Here is a 13,700-nt window from a genome sequence, read left to right as displayed (position 1 = left end):
GCATTTTTTCACTTGTATTCAATTGGACAAAATTTTAACATGTCTATAACTTGATACCTCATGAAGAGTCCAAATAAAAGGTTGTGGAACCAAGGCTGATTTAAACATAAAAGTTGGTGTTACTATCATACTGCACACTTTGGGATATTATTCTATAGTTTGTAGTTCATCAAGAAAGAAACCAAATGAGGTTTGTGCCTTTGGAGGTGAACTGTGGAGGAATGATGTGAGAGGAGTCTGGAATGTTTGACTTTGTTCTGTTTGATGCTCTGTTTGGTGTCTTTGGCAAATGTGGACATAGTGTTCTAAGTGGGACAAAAGTCAGATGACAAGCTTTGAAAATGGAGTATTGAGGCATGTTGGCCTCTCTTTGTGCTAGAGTTAGCAAAAATCCAACTACTATCAGCTTTTTCACTATCAGGTATTTGCTTTTAGAAATGTATATTTAGGGACTTGGTGAAATAAAGTCAGCATAGCTGAACAATTTCTCATGCTTATTTTCAGTACTTGTATATAAGAAGTGGCATTTGTGTTGCCCATTAGTTAATAAAATAAATAAAATTGTATGCACTATTTTCTTCAGTTAAATATTTTGCTTATGAGATTTAAGCTGAGCGTTCAGTACAATTGACATCTTATTAGCCTTTGAAGGTTGGCGTTGAAGTTTGTCAAGCAATATTGGTCAGAATGCAACTGTTAGTCTGTTTTTCTCACCTCAGCTGGAAAGTTAGCACCTAGTGAACATTGGGCCTCTCTATTTCAGCATGTTAATAGAGAACAAAATGCAAGAAATTTGAAAAGAAAGGAAATTGTTATGTTAAGTAGAAACCTCTCTCTACCTATGTCATTTATGTTTTTAAAATGCATTTCTTTGAAATTGCTATTTTGTCAGCACATGTCTTGCCAAATTCACAAGGGTTGACCCAGGTAATGCTGGGAAAAGTTTGGGATTGAATCATATTATAACAGGAGCATTCGAAGTTTTAGAAGCTGAGTCTCCCAGAAAACTCAGTAAATCGTTTTGGAATGAATTTGTGCCTTATTTTGTGATTATGGACAAGCATTTATTTCAGCTTAAAATGTATATGCAGTTTCCTGACATTCTCCTTTTTTTTTCCATTCTGCTCTGTAATAACATGCTGCTTTTCATTTCTAGAGCCTGCATTTTGTTTTAGCCAGTGCTTGTGGGACATTGGTCTCATGCTTCTCATGGTTGTGGATCCAAACGAAACTAGTTTGTATGGTATTTGTGCAGCGATAGGCGACAAAATAAATGAAATACTGTGTATCATTTTCTTAGATTCAACTTCTTTCTAATGAACATCTTTAAGGTGGGAATTCAGTGCAGTTGACATCGCATTGGCCTTTGGGGAAGGTTGGCTTTGAAGTTTGTCAAGCAATATTGGTCAGAACACTTAACTGTAAATCTGTTTTATCTCTGAGAACAGACAAGTGGGCATTGATTTCCCAGAATGTTGAGGCAGATATACTGCAGTGAGAGTAATGTAATAATTGGACTGTGGGAAGGAACACGCATAGCACGAAGCGGATTTGTAAAAGCAATTTTTTTTCTGTATGGCAAACGTGACATTGGTCAGACAAGTTCCCACTGCAATATTCACTAAATACCTGATAGTCACATCAATCTGGTACATGTGTTGCTTGAAGTAACTGCAAATAATATATTTAGAGTTTGTGAACTGATAGGAGGACAAATGGAAGGAAAAACCAAACTAACTGTTTGCACGATGGACCTTCTTCTGTTTTAACACTTCCATTCTCTTGGGAGATACTACTTACCTCGTATACTTAATTTTCTCCTATTAGTTGAGCCTGTGCTGTTTAAAGCTTAATCTTTTATATTTTAACAGTTAATTGAAAATACAGTTCTGCAGAAAACATGCCATGTTTAACTCTTCATAAGCTTTTTTTCTGGGTTAGGCTTCTTTATAAGTCTCATTATTATGCAAAACTCTTAAAAACGCAATTCACTTTTGTGCACAAGAAGCACAAGAAGAGGAAAGACGTTTGTTTTATATGGTAATTAAATGGTCTAGCATGTTATTGCAAATGCTGCCTTAAAATGCAGAGCCAATTTATTAGAGTCCTGTTGAACAGATTACTTTTGCACACAATAAATCTCTTTTAGAGGCTATGGTTTATTGTCGGTGAAATTAATGACCTTGTTTATTTTTTTGTGAAGTACTCTATCAAAGAATGCCATTTTTAAATGTTGTATTGCAGTGTCCAAATTGAATCTAATTTTATTAATGTCTTTTAACACAGAGTGCTTTCCATATCTCATGTTCTAAGTACCCTTTTTGTTCAGTGTTGTGTTATTAGGATGCTAATGATCCCGGAGTATTAGGAGTTCGCTATAGTAGAGGTGCTGGACTAATTAAAGGTTGGAAGACAAAGTAATCCCAGGAGGTGGTGATACACATTGTGTCTCCACCAGTATTCTTCAGAGAAAGTTTTGTGGGGGACCAACTATCATCCTGGACCAATGCATGATTTGAATCAGAAATGTTGCCTATTTATAACAGAATAAATCTAAATTAGACAGTAAAAAGATTAAGAGCATACCTATTTACTAGGCTGCATTGGGAAATTATTTCAAAGAGTAAGCTAGAGGAGCATCTTTACAGCACCTTGTAAGCTGTGACCAATATCCTTTTAAAAAGGGAAGAGCATGGTTCTTGAACTGTCTTGACTTCAAGAATATTACAGAGAAAAGAAAAAAAAAATCCCTGAAATGTCAAAATAAAACAAAGCACTGTGAACGCTAAAGATCTGAAACAACAGAAATTACTGAGAAATTTAGCAGGTCTGGCAGCATCGGTGGAGAGCAAACAGAACTAAAGTTTCAAGTCTAGTGACCCTTCTTCTGAACTGATTCTGCTGTGTAATTTCAGGATCTACAAGTTTTTTTTCTTTGTAAATATTGGAAAAGTTGCAGCGAAGAGACATAATTGATTCTAAATGAGAGAGATGAGTGGTGGAAGGCAACAAAACTGTCCCTTCTAAAGCTGAGAGAATATGGTTAAAGGAGAATTTCATTGAATAATATGAACAGCTTAGATATAATATAACAAAAATATTTCAGGGTAAAACAAGTTGAAGTGATGGTCATAAAAAGCTGGTAAAATTTTATATTTTGTAAGATGTCAGGTTTTTTTAGGATGATGAATATTTGTCTCTTTAAACAATTGGGCAATGTGATGGCGATGTAGGTTTTAAATGTTGAAAATACAATTGGGCTAGAACTGGAGGGTAAGTGCATCAAAGGAATCTTCTTTTAATGGGTCGAATCGCTTTTCTTTTTGCTTATCTGTTTTGTGTTCTGATTGGCAGCCAGCTGATAAAAATATAAAAGATTATTTGAAATGATCTGCTTTAATAATTGTTCATATCATGATCAAATTAAACTTTCACACATCTTTCCCATGATATGGCAAGGATTTCAAAAATCAGATTCAGCTCCTTTGACTGAAGCAGTATAAGGATCAGAACTTTTGTCCTATTGCTATCCTAACAGATCCCTTATGCTAATATTTGTTGTGCATACTGAGAAGGATACAAAATATTCAACCATTTGTTCATTTCTTTAAAGTCCTTTTTTGTTGGCTGTGCAGTGAAAAATAATTATCTAATGATGATTATATCTTGTAACTCCAACATTTTTGCTCGCAGTTTGACATTTTTAGTCAGCAATTACTATTTAAAATAAATTGAGCAGCAATAATTTTGTGTAACTTTCCAATAGTACTATGGAAGGTAAGTACTGTAGTTCTTAACTGAGGTTGCCATACTCTCTGGAAATGGCCTGACATCTCTAGGAATTGAAGGTTAATCTGAAGTACACTGGTACAATCAACTAGTGGTCATTATATAGATCAAGAGTGTTCCTAATACTGAGCCAAATTGGGGGTACCACTATATACCTTGCTCCTGTCCAAAAAACAACTGCTCATCACTGTTCTGCTTGTTGTCACTCAGCCAGAGACACCACAGTCCCTTGCGTTCAATGGGTTTTGGCTTTGCTGACAAGCCTGATGAAAGCAGTTTTTCAAATATGGATAATTAATATTTGGTATGAAAGGGTTTTTACAATGAAATGGACACACTTTTTATGGCAGTTTCCGTCCATATTTGGGATATTAGTAAAGGAGTTTCATGCTGTCCAATATATTTGAAAAGAACCATTTGGCTAGATGTCATTTTCACATAGCTTACAGTAGAGGGGCTTATTTTGGATAGCAACTACTGGATTATTGCATTACGCTATGCCTGAACATTGATTGGAAGTTGGTGCCTGATTTAACTGAACACCATTAAAAAGAAAAGAAATATGTGCATTTACACTTTTTTTTTGACGATTGGACATCTCAAATGACTTTACAGCCAATTAAATACTTTTGAAGTAAAGTTGCTTTTGTGGTGTGGGAAATGCAGCAGCCAAGTCATTTACTTTCACAGCAAAATTGGAGCCATTAATGTTTCTTCAGTGATGTTTCTTTTATTCCATTTTTCCATCAACTATAGGAGTAATTGATTTCATTTACTTTTATTCCTGATTAGGTACATACTATGCTCATAGTTCAGAAGTAAAGCTCGAAGAGTTTGAAAACCGAAGGCTCATGAAAGATTAAGCATAACTATGCAGAATTTGAATAACTGTTACATTTGAAAAGCTTCCAATCAGGCATGCTGTTCTGCGTTTTGGCCTTTTCTATCCTTCCTAATAAGCACTACTTTGAGTTCTATATTTCCGATTACTGGTATGGGTGAGTTTCAAATAACCAATAATGGAAGGATCTGGGTAAGCAGTTTGTCCTCAGGGCAAAATGAATCAGAAAATCTGCTCTTTTCTTCAGTACTGAGAACTAAGGATTAAGGGTAATTTTGGACTTGAAACTTTAACTTTTTCTTTTTGCTTGATCTGCTGAGTCCCTCGAACACTTGTGATTTTTATTTCAGATCTCCAGCACCCACAGTCTTTTGCTTTTATATCGCTATTGTGTTAATTTCTTGCAGCTGCCAACATATAGCTCACCATCAGGCCTCACTTGAAGTTTAACAATAAAGTCAACAGTTTTATATTAAGGAAAAGTTTTAGTGAAATTTTCCAAAGCACTTCACCCTAACAAAACAAATAATGATACCAAGCCACATGAAAAAAATTAGGTCAGATAAACAATAGCAAAATTTTAAGAAGTGTCTGAAAGGAGGGAAGTGAGGTGGAGAGGCATAGAATGGGAATTCTGGAGTTTACAGCTTAGATGGTGATGGCACGGCCACCAGTAGTGGAGCACCTAATATTGGGAATGCCCAAAATGCCAGAATTTAGAGGGCTATAGATATCTCGGAAGGGTTGGAAGAGATTATAGAGCTAGGGAAGGGCAAGGCCACAAAAAGACTTGAGAACAAAGATGGTTATTTTAACACCATGACACATTCGACTGGTAGCCAATTTAATTCAGCATGTGGGTGATTGGAGAATGGACTTTCTGCAAGTTAAGACTTGGGCTGTGGAGATTTGGGTGACTAGCCAGGAGTACATTGGATTTCTAAGCTAAAGGTAATGATAGTATGAATAAGGGTTTCAACAGCAGATGAACTGCAATGGGTGAAGTTGAGTAGTTACTGAGTTGGAAGAAGACAATCTTAGAGAGGCACAAATATGAAAGCCATTAAATGATTTTATTTAACAATATATGAATAAGTAACTGAACAGTATTCAGTTAACAGCCATTTTACAACATGTATTCTAGGTATTTAGAGAAATGTATATCTTAAATGGCTGTTAATTGCTTTGGCATAATGGTGTGAATGGAGGAAAGCTATTTCTTCCAGTTGGCAAGTCAGTGATGAGAGGCAATCAGGTTAAGATTATCACTAAGTGGATAAAGAGAGGAGTTATGAGAAATATCTACCTGGAGGCTTGATGAAACATAGATTACTTACCACTGAGAGGAAAATATAAAGCTATGGGGAGCTAATGAGGCAGAGGAATTAATTTTAAATGCCACAGAAAAGCAACCAGAACAGATATGGTGGTTTCCAACTGTGTTGTGAATGTTTATGGTTTTATAACCATTCTTGATGCATACTGTGCATCTCTTTGCAATGCTTCAAAGGGAGAATTGTTACACAAAAGAACTCATGAAAATTATATTTCGTAGCTAATCTCAAAGGTTGCCATATAGAGGCATGGTGTCTGATTGTGACTGTATATGAACGAGTGTTAAAATAAATCTTGCTTACACTCCCATCAGTGCTTATTAAGTGTCTATTAATTCAGAATGTGTGCAATTCTGATTAAATATACTATCACAAGCGCTCTTGTAGCATAGTTGGTGGCATCCTGACCTCTGGGCCACAAAGCCCAGGACCAAGTCCCACCTCTGAACATGTTGATTTAAAAATATCTAGGTTTTAAATAAGCCTAAAATATTACAAAAAGAAAAAAATCCACGGCTCTCGTGACACAGTGATAGCTTCCCTGAAGCAGCAGCCTTAATGCTTTTGTGAATGAATGCAGAGTAAATTTTGATTGAATAATTGAGTCCAAATAAAAAATCCTGAAATCCCAAACGATTAAAAGGGATGTAATGTATTAAATCATTTTGAAATGGAGCCTTTGTCAGGGCTGTAATTTGTCCCTGAGAGTCATCTTTTTTGGAACTGATGTTCTTTTTTGGAAGGTTTTGCCATTTGGTATTGTAAGGACACTAGGATCAGTGAACCAGTAATTATCCTAAGCAGTATTCCTGAAAGGGCAGCAGGTAAATCCAGAACCTTTTGATCTTAACTTCCTCATCACTCAAATTTGGTTGGGAGCAAGACCATCTACATCTGCTTTCTTGAACTGCCTTGCATCTAAATCATATTGACATTTACAGTACCAACTCCCTGCTGCTATACATGAATACTGGTGAGTGAACAGATTTAACAATGTCTTAGTCATCAAAAGGAGGTCAGACCATGAAATCATGAACACTATTTACTGAGTAATACAGAAGTTAATGCAATTATAGCATTTAGCCTGAAACAGTAAGACTACTGAAGCTACTTTGGAGGGTAGGTGCAGACTCGATGGGCCAAATGGCCTCTTTCTACACTGTAGGGATTCAATAATTCTACGATAAATAATCCTTTGTTTACACCTAACTGTCATCGGGTACCCATGGATGTTCTTATAATTTGAACTGACTCCCCTGAATTCAGCATGATTATTGCAAACATGCTTTTAAAATGTTGGAGGTCCAACATACAAATAGGCCATACAGACAACCTGTCCATTATCAACTCTTAACTGTCCATGTGGGCATGTAATCCAAATCACGTTTACTCATGTTTTTCAAATATCTCCTTGTCCATGTTACCATCCTCTAGATACCAAATCTGTCTTTAGCGTTGATTGAATTCCTGCCTTTAATCAAAGAAGTGAATTTAACAACCTCTCAAATCTTTTGTCATGAGCTTTGCTGCTCACTGTTGGAAGTCTGTTGCCTTGAGTCTCATTTTTAATAGCATAGTGGTTATGTTACAGAAGTGATATATTTAAGCAATCTAACAGCAGCTGGGAAATTTAAATTCAGTCAATTAAATAAAAGTGGAATTTAAAAAAAATTCTAGAATCAGTGATAATCACAATCAGATTGGGGGAAAAACCCAACTGGCTCATTCAGGGAAGGAAAGCGGTTTTGAAAGAGGGTCACTGGACCCGAAACATTATCTCTGCTTTCTCTCCATAGACACTAACAGATCAGAGTATTTGCAGCAATTTTTTTTTGTTTCTGATTTCCAGCATCCGCAGTTCTTTGTTTTGTTTTCTTTCTGTTATCCTTACCTGGTCTGATCTGTACGTAAATCCAGACCCACAGCAAACCAATCAGATGTCCAAACTACTCAGCACATGGACTGCTGCTGTTCAAGAAGTATGCTCACTTCACCTTTTGAAGTCCTTATTCAAAATCACTTCAACTTTTTATTTTATTCATTCATGGGACATGGGTGTCACTGGCTGGACAGCATTTATTACCCTTCTCAAGCTGCCTTTGAACTGAGTGGATTGCTACATCATTTCAGAGGGCAGACTCAACCACATTGCTGTGGGTCTGAAGTTTCATGGAGTCCAGACCAGGTGAGGATGGCAGATTTCCTTCCCTGAAGGACATTAGTGTGAGCTGGATGGGTTTTTCTGTTAATCAGCAATGGTTTCATGGTCATTAGCAAATTCGTAATTCCAGTTTTTTTTATATATTGAATTCAAGTTCCAACATCTGCTGTGATGGAATTTGAGCCCGGGTCCCCACGACATTAGATGAGCTTCTGGATTAATAGTCTAGCGATAATACCTCTAGGACATCATTTCTCCTCCTACAACCACTTGGTGACATATCTCTCCAACTTTTCAGTATTCCTTTACAAATTCCTTATGATCTTTTCAACCAATTTGGTTGGCTATTTCTACTGCCCTTGAGAAGTTGGTGGCAAGCTGCTTTTTGAATCACTGCAGTTCATGCTGTGTTGTTCATCTAAGGAGTTCCAGAATTTTGACTCAACCGCAATGAAGAAAGGACAATGCAGTTCCAAGAAAGGATAAAAACAGAAACTGCTGAGAAAATCAACAGTCTGGCAGCATAGAGTCATAGAGATGTACAGCATGGAAACACACCCTTTAGTCCATCTCGTCCATGCCGACCAGATATCCTAAGTTAATATAGTCCCATTTGCCAGCATTTGGCCCATATCCCTCAAAATCCTTCCTATTCATTTACTCATCCAGATGCCTTTTAAATGTTGTAATTGTACCAGTCTCCACCATTTCCTCTGGCAGCTCGTTCCAAACATGTACCACCCTCTGTAAGAAAAAGTTGTCCCTTAGGTCCCTTTAAAATCTTTCCTTTCTCACCTTAAACCTATGCTCACCAGTTTTGGACTCCCCTACCCCAGGGAAAAAGACCTTGGCTGTAGATCGTATCCATGCCACTCATGATTTTATAAACCTCTAAGGTCACCTCTCAGCCTCTAACGCTGCAGGGAAAATAGCCCCAGCCTAACCAGCCTCTCTCTGTAGCGCAAACCCTCCAACCCCAACAACATCCTTGTAGATCTTTTCTGAACCCTTTCAAGTTTCACAACATCTTTCCTATAGCAGGGAGACCAGAATTGAATGCAGTATTCCAAAAGTGGCCTAACCATGTCCTGTACAGCCGCAATATGACCTCCCAACTCCTATACTCAATGCACTGACGAATAAAGGTCAGCATACTGAACGGCTTTTTCACTACCCTGTCTGCCTATGACTCCACTTTCAAGGAACTATGAACTTGCACTCCAAGGCATGTTTGTTTTGCAACAGTTTCCAAGACCTTACCATTAAATGCATATGTCCTGCCCCGATTTGCCTTACCAAAATGCAGCACCTCACATTTATCTAAATTAAACTCCATTTACCTCTCTTCAGCCCATCTGGTCAAGATCCCATTGTACGCGGAGGTAACCTTCTTCACTGTCCACTACACCACCAATTTCAGTGTCATCTGCAAACTTGCTAACCATACTTTCTATATTCAGATCCGAAAAAAAGCACAGAATGAGTTAAACAGAGAACAAGTGCGGAATTCCAAGGTTAAGAGAAATCTAGGTATTCTAGTGTATAAGTCATAAAAAATTAGTATGCAGTGAGGACATAGATTTAAGGCAGCTAATGGGATATTGTCCTTTATGTCCAAATGACCATTAGGTTAGATTAAAATCCTACATCACAAAATAATTGATCATTTTTAACATGTATGCTTGTAATTACAGCAATTCCATAACCTATGTTCTAATCCTTAACTAAGTTCTACAGTCCCGCCACATTTAATCGTGAATGGTGGTGGACAATAAAGTGACTCACTCAAAGAGACAGCTCTATAAACATCCCCACCCCCAGTATTGGGAGCAGCTCAGCACATTTGGTGCAAAAGAAAGGCTGAAGCATTTGAAAAAAATCTTCGAAAAAATCTGCCAAGTGGATGATCCTGTTCAGCCTCCTCTAGAGATCCCTTTCACCAGAGACACCAACGATATGAAGAAACAGTTGGACACACTGGATACTGCAAAAGGCAATGGGCCTTAACAACATTCCAGCAACAGCTAAAGATTTATGTTGCAGAACATCCTGTACCTATCGCCAAGGTCTTCCAGTACAGTTACAACACTGGCATCTACCTACACACAAAAAGAAGGATAAATTGCTGCCCATCAGTCTACGCTCCATTATTAAAGGGATGGAATGTGTAAAGAACACTGCTAACAAGCAGTACTTGCTTAAAAATAACATGATTGCTAACAATCCATCTGGGTTCCACTAGGGATACTCAGCTTCTGACATCATACTAGTCTGAAAACGCCGATCTCGTCTGAACTCTGAAGCTAAACAGACTCAGGCCTAGTTAGTACATGGGTGGGAGACCACCTGGGAATACCAGGTGCAGGAGGCTTTTGGGGCAGCACGGTGGCTCAGTGGTTAGCATTGCTGCCTCATGGCGCCAGGAACCCAGGTTCAATTCCACCCTCGGGTGACTGTCTGTGTGGTGTTTGCACGTTCTCCCCGTGACTGCGTGGGTTTCCTCTGGGTGCTCCAGTTTCCTCCCACAGTCCAAAGATGTGCAGCCTAGGTGGATTGGCCATGTTAAGTTGCCCATAGTGTTCAGGGACGTGTAGATTAAGTGGGTTGTAGGTGAATGGGTCTGGGTGGGATTTCTGAGGTTCGGTGTGGACTTGTTAGGCTGAAGGGCCTGTTTCCACACTGTAGGGATACTATGATCTAACAGCACAATTCCAAAAGGTGAGGTGAGGGTGACTGCCTTTAACATCAAGACCACATTTAACTGTAGATAGTAGGAACTGCTGATGGGCTTCGCAATGGGGTTAAAATCAATTCAGAGACAGTAGGAATTACTGAACAAGGGTCCAGACCCGAAACGTCTGCTTTCCTGCTCCTCTGATGCTGCTTGGCTTGCTGTGTTCATCCAGCTCTACACCTTGTTATCTCACATTTAACTGGAGTTTGGCATCAAGGAGCTCTAACAAAATAGAATCGTGAGAATCAGGGTGCAAACCTTCTACTGTTGGAGTCATACCTGACATATAGGAAGATTGTTATGGTTGTTGTAGGTCAGTCATCTCAGCTCCAGGATGTTTCTGCAGGAGTTCTTCAGAGTGGTGTCCTAGGCCCAACCATCTTCAGCTGCTTCAATGATTTTTCCTCCATCAAAAGGTCAGACATGAGGGTGTTCAATGACAGCACAATGTTCAGCATCATTCACAACTCCTCAAACCCTGAAGCAGTCCATACCCAAACACAGCAAGACCTGGACAATAATCCACGTTTGTGCTGACAAGTGGCATGTAACATTTGCATCACACAAGTGCCAAGCAATGGCCATCTCCAACAAGAGAAAATTTAACCATCACCACTTGGCCTTCAATGCAACACCATCACTGTATCCTCTGCCTTACGAAGGGGTTACTATTGACCTTAGACTCAACTGGACTAGCCATACAAGAGCAGATCAGAGACGAGGAATCCTGCAGCGAGTAACTCATTTCCTGACTCCCTAAAATGTGTCCACCATCGACAAGGGACAAGCCGGGAATGTGATTGAATACTGATTTGCCTCGATCAGTGCAGCTCCAAGAACTGTCAAGAAACTTGACATGATCTAGGACAAAGCAGCCTGCTTGATTGGCACCACATCAACAAACATTCACTCTCTCCACCATAGATGGTCAGTTGCTGCATCATGTACTGTAGAAATTGATCATGGATCATTACAGAGCATCTTCCAAACCCACAAACACTGCCATCCAGAAGGACAAGGGCACCAGGTAAATGGGTACACCTGCAAGTTTGCATCCAAGCCACTTACTATCCTGACTTTGAAATGTCACTGTTAATTTGGCACAGTCAGGTAAAAATCCTGGAACTTCCTCCCTAATGACATTATGGTCCTACCCACACCAAATGGATTACAGTGAGTCAAGAGGCAGCTCACTACCAACTCCTCAAGGGCAACTTGGAATGGGCAATAAATGCTATTCCATATCCTTTTGAAAGAGGGTGAGCATCTGTTGAGCAAGTAACTGGGTTATTGTTTTGAGTCTGATATGACTCTTCTACAGAATTGAAAGTGGCTGGAAAATGGTGGGTTTTATGCTGTTGACAGAGGGAGAGGAGAAACAGGTGGGAGTGTACCCAGAGCAAAAGACAAAGGGAGCGTCAATGATTGTAAAGAAGATATAGGGACTAAAATAGGAAAATAACGGTTCCCTCTGCAAGACCCTGACCCATTCCTCCATTGCTCCTAATGCTTTCTCAATCCCCACTGTGCCACCTCCGGAAATGTTCAGCACAAGTTGGAGGAACAACGCAACATTGTGTTCAACAAATTCAGAGCGTGACCTCTGTGCTCCATTTTGATGATGGGCTCCTCACCAGCTGTGTTTTGTTTGTATCTTGTTAGCTTTGCTCTCAGAAGAGCAGTCCAATTTTTCCGAGTTCCGAGCTGCTAGATCTGTTCTGAATTTATTCCACAAGGCATGATCAGAGAGCCACACAACACAGTTGGGAGTGTCCTCAGAATGAAGATCAAGTTTTTTTAAATTTATCATCAGTTTTACATTATGTTAAAGTACTTTGCCTACAATATGTATGATTTTGGAAAACTTAAAAGGACCAAAACTATATTAAATAATGACAGAGAATTCTCAAAATGCTTAGTGAGTCAGACAGTATTCATTAAGAGAGAAACAGAGCCATTATCTCAGATTGGTGACCCTTCATAAGTAAGCAGGCAGTAGCTTGTAGAACGTAAACTGAACAATTGAATTAAGTTCTGTCAGGCTTCCTTCAAAGCTGAAAGATTTTGTGGTACTGGAGTGTGTCAACCAGAAATGTCCCAAATTATATTCTTTTTGTTCCACAAGTTAACGTTGGACAAAAGGACCCCAATGATCTTTGCAGCTCTGTTCTATTCTGTTGAGCTTCACCAATGTACAAAAAAAGTAGATCTGTATAGTTCTACTTTTTGTGAGTAGAGAATATGATGCCTCTCATTTGAGAAACCTGTTGATTCTTATTGTTCCAGGCATGTCTATTAAAATTGGTACAGTGCTGGTGTCAGTAGGGCTGCTATCATGAACATGCCCATGATTACTGCTTTATAGAGAGGAAATAATTAAGAACAAAAAAAAAGAAAATGTAAAGACTAGCATTGATACTACACACTTAACATTTGATGATGAACTACGTTGTTGAATCAGTCTTAATCTAATGCATTTAATGTACCACTATGCCGTACCTTTTAGACACACCTTGGAGTCTCATATACAGTAACCTATTTTGAAATGCCATTGTCGCTGGTATGTGTTAAACTAAAACATTTCAGTGGATAATTCATGTATGTTTTGGATGTATAAGATGGCATGTGTCTTTTCAAATTATATGTGAAATCGTTGTTGTAGTATTTACAAATTATTTTAACAAAAGTTTAGGCAAAAAAGCAACTCTTATCTAGTGCAGTCCTAATTTTCCATCCAGGATGCACTAGCTATTTGTTCTGTTAGAAAGCTGTTGCTTCCAAAGTAAACAAAAAAAAACACATTTTATTCTGAGATAGTTAGTGTGTCGTGTAGGGAAACAA

General features: G+C 38.6%; 1 long non-coding RNA gene and 1 pseudogene across 1 annotated transcript in view; both read left to right on the top strand.

The window, feature by feature from the left end:
- The window catches only part of LOC125484200, a 201,303-nt gene that overhangs the window by 51,811 nt on the left and 135,792 nt on the right, over positions 1 to 13,700 (top strand). The window lies entirely within an intron of this gene.
- Positions 10,379 to 10,493, top strand: LOC125484317 (annotated as a pseudogene).

This window comes from Rhincodon typus, chromosome 10 (assembly GCF_021869965.1).
Source record: "Rhincodon typus isolate 14 chromosome 10, sRhiTyp1.1, whole genome shotgun sequence".
Taxonomy (NCBI): domain Eukaryota; kingdom Metazoa; phylum Chordata; class Chondrichthyes; order Orectolobiformes; family Rhincodontidae; genus Rhincodon; species Rhincodon typus.
This window is presented reverse-complemented; position numbering and strand designations above follow the sequence as displayed.